Here is a 9,365-nt window from a genome sequence, read left to right on the forward strand (position 1 = left end):
GACGTACACATGAGGATGTTATGAGGGGTCATGTGTGGTCCTAAGGGGTCACAATTGTGTTAGAACACATGTGTGATGCCTTATGGACACATATGACCCCTTAGGACACTATTTGATCTTAAGGGGTATGTCATACACATTAGGACATTATAAGGGGTCATATGTGGTCATAAGCAGTCACACATGTGACCCCTTAGGACGTCATATAACCCCTTAGGACACTATGTGGTCTTAAGGGGTATGTCATACAAATTATGATGTTATATGGGGTCATATATGGTCCTAAAAGTTCACACATTTGTTAGAACACATGTGCGACCCCTTATGACCACATATGACCCCTTAGGACACTATGTGATCATAAGGGGTATGTTTTACACACCTAGATATTAAAAGGGGCCATATGTAGTCATAAGGAGTCACACATGTGATATAACACATGTGTGACCCCTTATGACCACATATGACCCCTTAGGACACTATGTGTTCCTAAGGGGTATGTTGTATACACTAAGATGTTATAAGGGGTCATATGTGGTCCTAAGGTCTCACACATGTGTTAACACATGCGTGGCCCCTTATCACCACATATGACCCCTTAGGACACTATGTGATGGACTAAGGGGTGCCTCATACACACTAGGATTTTATAAGGGGTCATATGTGGTTATAAGGGGTCATGCATGTGTTAGAACATATGTTTGATGACTTAGGACACTATGTGATATTAAGGGGTATGTCATACACACTATTTTGTTATAAGGGATCATATGTGATCCTAAGTGGTCACGCATGTGTTAGGACCACATATAACCCCTTAGGACACTATGTGATGGACTAAGGGGTATGTGATACACACAAATTTTATAAGGGGTCATATGTGGTTCTAAGGGGTCAGGCATGTGTTATAAGACATGTGTGATTGCTTACGACTACATTTGACCCCTTAGGACACTATGTGATCTTAAGGGGTATATTGTACACCTTAGGATGTTATAAGGGGTCATATGTAGTCCCAAGGGGTTATGCATGTGTTATAACACATGTGTGACCCCTCATGACCACACATGACCCTTTAGGACACTATATGATCTTAAGGGGTATGGCATACACACTAGGATGTTATAAGGGGTTATATTTGGTTGAAGGGGTCATGCATGGGTTAGAACACATGCATGGCCCCTTAGGACCACATATGACCCCTTAGGACATTATGTGATCTTAAGGGGTATGTTGAATAGTCTAGGATATTATAAGGGGTCATATGCGGTCCTAAACAATCACACATGTGTTAGAACACATGCGTGACCTCTTATGACCAAAAATGACCCCTTAGGACACTATATGATTCTAAGGCATATATTGTACACACTTGGATGTTGGTATAAGGGGTTACACATGTGATAGAACACATGTTTGAACCCTTGGGACCACATATGACCCCTTAGGACACTATATGATCCTAAGGGGTAGGTTGTGCACACTAGGATGTTATAAGAGGTCATTAAAACACATGTGTGACCCCTTAGGACCACATATGACCGCTAAGGATAGTTTGTGATCTTAAGAGGTATGTCGTACACACTAGGATGTTATAAGGGCTCATATGTGGTCCTAAGGGTTCACACATATGTTAGAACCACATATGACCCCTTAAAACACTATGTGATAGACTGAGGGGTATGTCGTACACACTAGGATTTTATAAGGGGTCATATGCAGTTCTAATGGGTCACGCATATGTTATAACAAATGTGTGACCTCTTAGGACCACATATGACCTATTAGGAGACTATGTGATCTTAAGGGGTATGTCATACACACTAGGATGTTATAAGGGGTCATATGTGGTCCTAAGGGGTTATGCATGTGTTAGAACACATGTGTGACCCCTTATGACCACATATGACCCCTTAGGACACTATATGATCCTAAGTGGTATGTTGTACACACTAGGATGTTATAAGGGGTTATATGTCATCGTAAGAGACACGTGCATGGCCCCTTATGACCACATATGACCCCTTAGGACACTATGTGATCCTAAGGGGTATGTTGTATACACTAGGATTTTATAAGGGGTCATATGTGGTCCTAAGGGGTCACGCATGTGACCCCTTAGGACCACATATGACCCCTTAAGACACTATGTGATCTTAAGGGGTATGTCGCACACACTAGGATGTGATAAGGGGTCATATGTGGTCCTAAGGGGTCACACATATGTTAGAAAACATGTGTGACCCCTTAGAACAACATATGACCCCTTAGGACACTGTGATCTTAAGGGGTATCTCGTACACACTAGGATGTTATTTGGGGTCATATGTGGTCATAAGGGGTCACACATGTGTTAGAACACATGTGTGACCCCTTAGCACACTATGTTATCGTAAGGGGTATGTCGTACACATTAGGATATTATAAGGGGTCATATGTGGTCCTAAGGGGTCATGTATGTGTTAGTACACATGTGTGACCCCTTATGACCACATATGACCCCTTAGGACACTATGTAATCCTAAGGAGTATGTTGTATGCAATAGGATGTTATAAGGGGTCATATGTGGTCCTAAGGGGTCATGCATGTGTTACCACGTGCGTGACCCCTTAGGACCACATGTGACCCCTTAGAACACTATGTGATCCTCTATAGTCCTAAGGGGTCATATAGTGTCACCAGGGGCATATGTGATCTTAAGGGGTCCTAAAGGGTCATGTTGTGTGTGTAATAGGACGTGAAAACGAGACATAGAGGTTTTATTTTGTCTAATTTGTTTAAATTTATTATCTAAGTTTTATAATGTTTTTCTAAGTTTTAATTTATTATTTAATTTTTCTAACATTTTAATTTATTATATTTAGTTTTGTAACATTTTTTTTATTTTTTTATTTTGTTAATGTTTTTCTCAACGTTTTTCTAAGTTTTTCATAACATATTTTTTTAAAAGTTGAAAAAAATAATACATATACACTTATTTAATTAAAAAAATAAATTGACGTTAAATTAAAACATTAGATTAAGTCTTCTAACATTTTTCTAAGATTTAATTTTGCTAATGTCTTTCTAAAAAATTTCAGAACTTTTTCTAAGATTTAAAATTTTAGTATAGATATGTTTTCTAAGTTTTTGTTAATGTTTTTCTAAAATGCTTAAAAAATAATAAATATACAATTATTTAATTAAAAAAAAAATTAACAAACAGATTATTTACTAATTTTTAAATAAATTTAATTTAAAAAAAACATTATTAAACTAAGAAAAAGGTTATTTTGTGCACTTGAAATAATGTAGGTCGAAAGTTGAAAGATGAGAACCATTGGCTGCTGTTGACAAGGCATGGTGACGCATTAATGACATTGGGTTCACTCTAACCCCCTCTCCATAGTAAACTCCAAACTTGAAAATGATAGTTTAACTGTCATTTTCGGCTTTTATAGATATTTAAAAAAAATAAAATTAAGTGGTTTAATCGAACCCTATAAAAATAAATATTTTATTTGGTTTCATCGAACCCCCATACCCTTTTGGGGTTCGATCAAATTGAGATCAGATGGTGGGTTTGATCCAACCATTGGGGGTGGTTCGCTTGAACACTCCTAGTTCGTTCAAACTATTGCAATTTTTTTTCCCCACCTTCACCAATTTTGTTCATTGGCAAAATTAGGAACCATTATTGTGAGTTTACCCATCTCCAAAAGCATGAGATCAATTCCAAGATTAAGCTCAAATCACAATACACAAACCTTACAATAGATCTGGTGAAAGATATTTTTACTACTTTCCTCAAGTACTTGTAGTAAGTCCGGAAAAGGACTACTGCAATACAATCTGCACTTTGACTCTACACCAACTGCCTTCATTGTCCACTACTTTATACATCACACTACTGCTACCTACTCACGCACATGCATACTCCATGCATTTCCCCCACACACACATATACTCCAACACACATCAAATGCTTGTCTCTCTCTCTCTCTATATATATATATACACACACACACACACACGCACATGTATATACAAATATATATGTGCTAGAGGACTCATACACCAGGATAATGTGTCAGCCTGGTGCAACACTTTACCCAGTAAAACCTTGAACAAAAACATGACAACTAAGTCAACCTCCGCAATATATTTATGCACATCCTTTTGCATAATTATTTTACCGATGCATATACCTTAATTATTAGAATGGGACATGGTCATTTGGACCCATAAATACTGACCGATTATCACAAAAATCAAACATGAAATCTCCAAAAATCCAAAATTTAAACTCCACATGTACCAAGGATATTGAACCACGAGACATGAAGAGATACATCTGAAAAAGCCAAAATAGTTGATATCGAGACACGTAACTATTATCGGGACTAATGTAAGCACAATTCAAAATTATGAAGATAGGGATCTTTTGGAAGTCACTTCATTATATCAACTCCATCTTACGGCATCACATCTAACAGTATTACTAGTAGGCACAATACCTAATCATAACAAAAGTTGCACATATCAACTACATATAACATCCAGACCAAACCAAATAATAGGATTGTCAATAATGAACTACAAATATTGTCTGGTCCAAACCAGATAAATTGTTTGACATCAATGGCATAAATATTCACACAAGTCTAAGAATATCTCCCTTTGTCATTAATGGAAAAACATATCCAAAACATATATGCTTATAACTCAACGCCCCCTAACTCATACATCTCCTTAATTCACATATCCAGAATCCGCATTCCTTTTTCCCCCTTTTTACATCAAGGATAAAGGATGCCTTTCATGAAAAAAGAAAAGAAAAAACAACAGAGTATATACACAATGTCAAGAACTAAATACCAAACCAAATAGAACCTTTAGTTGCTCTTCTTCAGAAAGACAAGCTTGTATTTCTCCTTTAGTTCTAGAAGAAGAACTTCCCAATAATTTATGGCCAATTTAATGCTAACTAAACGGCTTCTGCATTTCACTAATAGATCAAGAACATGGGAGAAATTGTCTAGAGTAGATGGGTTCGACTCATACTCAATAGCACTACCAAGCAATGCTGAAAAATGCTCCATCTTTGCCTCAACAATCTCTTTTACTTTCCAAAACATATTTAAAAAGTCTTATCTTTTCCTATACAAGAATAAGAGTTTATCTTGAAGACAATTTATTATTTTCCTCTGCTCACCATCCTTATCTTCCAAAAAAATCAAAAGATTTGCCTAAAACACTCAACTCATCTTCAATAGCATCAATTTTGGCTTTGTGATTCATTGCATGTTACACCCAATTTTGACATTACTATTTACTTTTACTTGTTTTGGATAAAATATTGTAAGCACATGAATATACTTTGAATATATTTGGAAATCAGATCATTCTTATATCTTGAATATTTAAAGATGGATTATATGATGTTTTAATATCAGTTGACTATTGTTGTAATGTGTTGAGTTGGATGCAGGAAATGAACGATCCTCCAGAGGGAAGGAAGAGTATCACTCAGGAGAATAATTTGGCTTAGTAATATTAATATATGTACCTTTTGAGCTATCACACACACTCACCACCTAGTTGGTCAAGTTGAGCTGGATTGGTTGGGTAGCCATAAGATGTCTTTTGTTGATTTGGTGATGATTTAGGGAAGTGTTGATATGTCTTGGTTTGTATATACTTGATCAAATCAATTTGATAGATTTTAGTCTTTATGCTTTAATATATATCTATCGATATATTAATTGATGAATATATATATATATGTGTGTGTGTGTGTGTGGTAAGATTTTATAAATCGATCATTGATTATAAGTATTATTTTATTATAAAAAAAAAATATATATATATACAATGTTCATTTGTTCTGATTTAATACTTGTTTATTTGTCATATAAATATATACATCTTAATATATATATATATATATATATATATATATATATATATATATATATATACATACATATAATATTATATATATATGCACATATATTAATAAGTATATAAATATATATTTATATATTTTATCAGGTTGTATATTTATACCACATATGGGTTGATATGCATGCCACCTTTTTGAATTCGTAGGAGAGTATGGAAGGATACCACCACCCCACGTGGGGAGTGGTATTAATTAGCGTTGAGTACTTAGCCTTGGAAAGCACTAGGTATTTAATATTGCCATGAACACCCCAGTATAATGGGAGTGTATGCTTTGAACTCTACCACCCCACTTGGGGAGTATTCCATGCATGGCATGGACCAAGTCAAGGGAACCAAACACCATGCTAGGTGCTAATACTTTATCGACCCCCATTCTAGTTTTTAAGGAGTGAATTTAAGGGGTTCAATAACATTGAACTACCTCATATTTAATAAGAATGTAGATATGGACCTAGTTGATAGGAAATATTATTTTCTCATAGGAAATTATGAGTTACTAATAAGTATTTCTAATTTAAGGGAAGACTTAGTATATTTGAATTTCATAATTGGAGTAGTGATAGAGTTGAATTTGAATAGGTAAGTGTTCTTAGTCATCATATTTTGACTTAGTAAATAGATGAGTCGTAGTAGCATTTATATGGACTGTTCTATGTCAACCATGGAGCTAGGGAGTAGCCACACAGTCTTAGTGGTGGCGAAAGGTAAGAGAGATGTGGCATGGTAGAGAGCTTAACTATAGAATCAAATATCTCATACTTTTTATATAAATAGATGAGTGAGCTTGGAGGTTATTCACTCATTCCCATTTTCCCATTTTCCCATTTCTATTCTCATTCATTCTCAATTCTATTTAGTTAGTCTCATTGCTTAGATCTCATATTTGTTGAAGAGTAGTGTTAGTGTGAGGGAGAATTAGAGGCATATTTTGTAGTAGGATTTGGAGAATTCCATTCCATCCCATCTCATTTGTCTCATTTCTTGGAGAACATATCATCTCTCACATTTTTCTATCATTCCATCTCAGTTATCCATCTCCATAATATATTCCATTGCTTATCGTTCTTTGTTTCTAAGTTCTTCATTGAGAGAAGAATATAGTTCAAGAGTTGTAAGGGAGTGGGTTAGTTCCTATTGGGGAAATCTTGGGAATGTCTATGTTAGTGGATATGATGCGAAGAGATCATCATGGAGGAAGGAATTGATAATGAATGATAGATATAATCTAGGCATGAGTATTCTACCTCTCTTTTATATTGATATTGATATCAATTTTTATTTTTTTAAATGAGAATGAGGCAAACCAACTTCTCGAAATAAGGAGGCATGACTAATTGCTAAGTTTAGTGATGATTTTTAACAACTCAACCTAAAATATAGAGGGTCATTAACTACTAATGTAGAACCCTGCACCTAAAGCTATTTATGTTTTTCATGGAAGAGAAAGAAGATAGTTAAAAGAAACCAGCTGGTAAAGAAAAGAGATCAACACCAATAAAGAAGTAGGCCATACAACCTTAAAAAAAGTCTCTTCTATATCCACCAGTTTTATAATATATGCATACATTAAAAAATAATATACTGATGTTGATAGGAGTATTACCTTCGTATATACTTTAGTAGTGTGATTTTATATCTAATTATTTTTTGAGTATGTGTAAGATTATTTTTTTAAATGATAAATCGGACATTTATTCCTAAAAAACAAGTGGGTTTTAATTGTGATAAAAAACAAGAAGTTGTTAATAATATTCTATTCTAAGAGAGTGATGTTCATCTAAGCCTCTAAAATAGGGCATTTAACTACTAGTCTAAGTTATCAGATACCTCAAAATCCAAAAGTACCCAAACATAGGAATACCCACAAGTGTCTGAAAAACCCTAAAATGCCCTTAAAAGGATCTTCACTCTACCTTTTTTTAATTTTGGCATTTTGAAGGGCATATGATATATATTATATTTCATATGACATAATATTGAAATTTTGGCATTTTGAAGGGCAGTTGATATATATTATATGACATATGATATAATATTGATATTCTGAACTATCAATTGACATTTGATATTTTACCTTTATCGCTACTATTTTGATATTTGAGATTGATCAATGATGAAGTAACATACTATCAAATATATTTAACTATACACTTTTATATATTTTATTAAATTTAATTTTTTTATGTATGTATGTATTTGTGTGTATATATGTATATGTATATATACATATTTATGGCTTTATGTATTATAAATATATATTAGTTTTCCATATAATTATTATTTATTAGTTTACCTAGTTCCTCTCAAATTTTGATCCTCGTCTGAATAAAAAATTAAAACTGTAGTGTTAAATTCATTGAAAAATTGTGCGAGGATTTTCTTATAATAGTGGTAGTTAGAAACTACCATGTTTTATTGGGAATGGAAACAAGTGTAGAATTGTATTACTATGAGTTAGTTTTTCTCTTGTCTATTAAAGGAACTTTAGTGTAGAAAGTTTGGGTGATAGGGAAATGAAAACGAGAGAGTGGTTCTATTACACACAATGATATATAAATTATTATTTCTAAAATATAGGAGGAGAATGGAAATATGCAATGGCTGGTTTTTTATTGGAAAATATAAAACACTATAAATGAAATAGACAAAATAGAAGTATTTTATGTATATATCTTGTTGAACAAATAATATATATTTATACATGAGTGAAAATAAACTTCTTCTCTATAAATATGCTAAAGAAATTGACAACTACTAGAGATTGACAATGAACTACAAATGGAGGATTGGTAATTAAAGAGTTTGAAAACATTTCAACTACTGCTCCAAATAATTGAAAGGTGCAAGACACATACGCACGATTATGTTTGACTTATTATAACATTCCCCCTTAAGGCATAATATAATTTCAAATTGAACACCTCTACACTTCTAAATTATCTTCTTATTATTTTCTACAACACCTAATTTGTTATTTTGGTCTTCATGTCCTTTGGCTTGCCTCATCTTCATTTTTTGAATTTAATATAATTGGGATTTAATGTACTGCTTCATTTTTATTGTCTTCCCCTCATCATAATCACTTTGAGATTTTCCAGCTTGCCCTAAACCAATACAATTTTGAGGTAGTTTTGGTTTATCATGAACCATCACACTAAGTGGTTTCTAGATAACCAAATAACAACATAAATGAAATAGACAAAAGAACAAAATTTGATGTATATATTGTATTGAAAAAATAATACATCTTTATACAACAATGAAGATAAATTTATTCCCTATAAATATGCTAAAGAAACTTATATCTAAGTATTGGAGATTGACAATGAACTATAGATGAACGATTGGTAATTAAAGAGTTTGAAAACAACTCAACTATTGTTGCCAACTAGCTTAAAAGTGCAAGACACATATGCAC

This window comes from Cryptomeria japonica, chromosome 11, assembly GCF_030272615.1.
Source record: "Cryptomeria japonica chromosome 11, Sugi_1.0, whole genome shotgun sequence".
Lineage (NCBI taxonomy): Eukaryota > Viridiplantae > Streptophyta > Pinopsida > Cupressales > Cupressaceae > Cryptomeria > Cryptomeria japonica.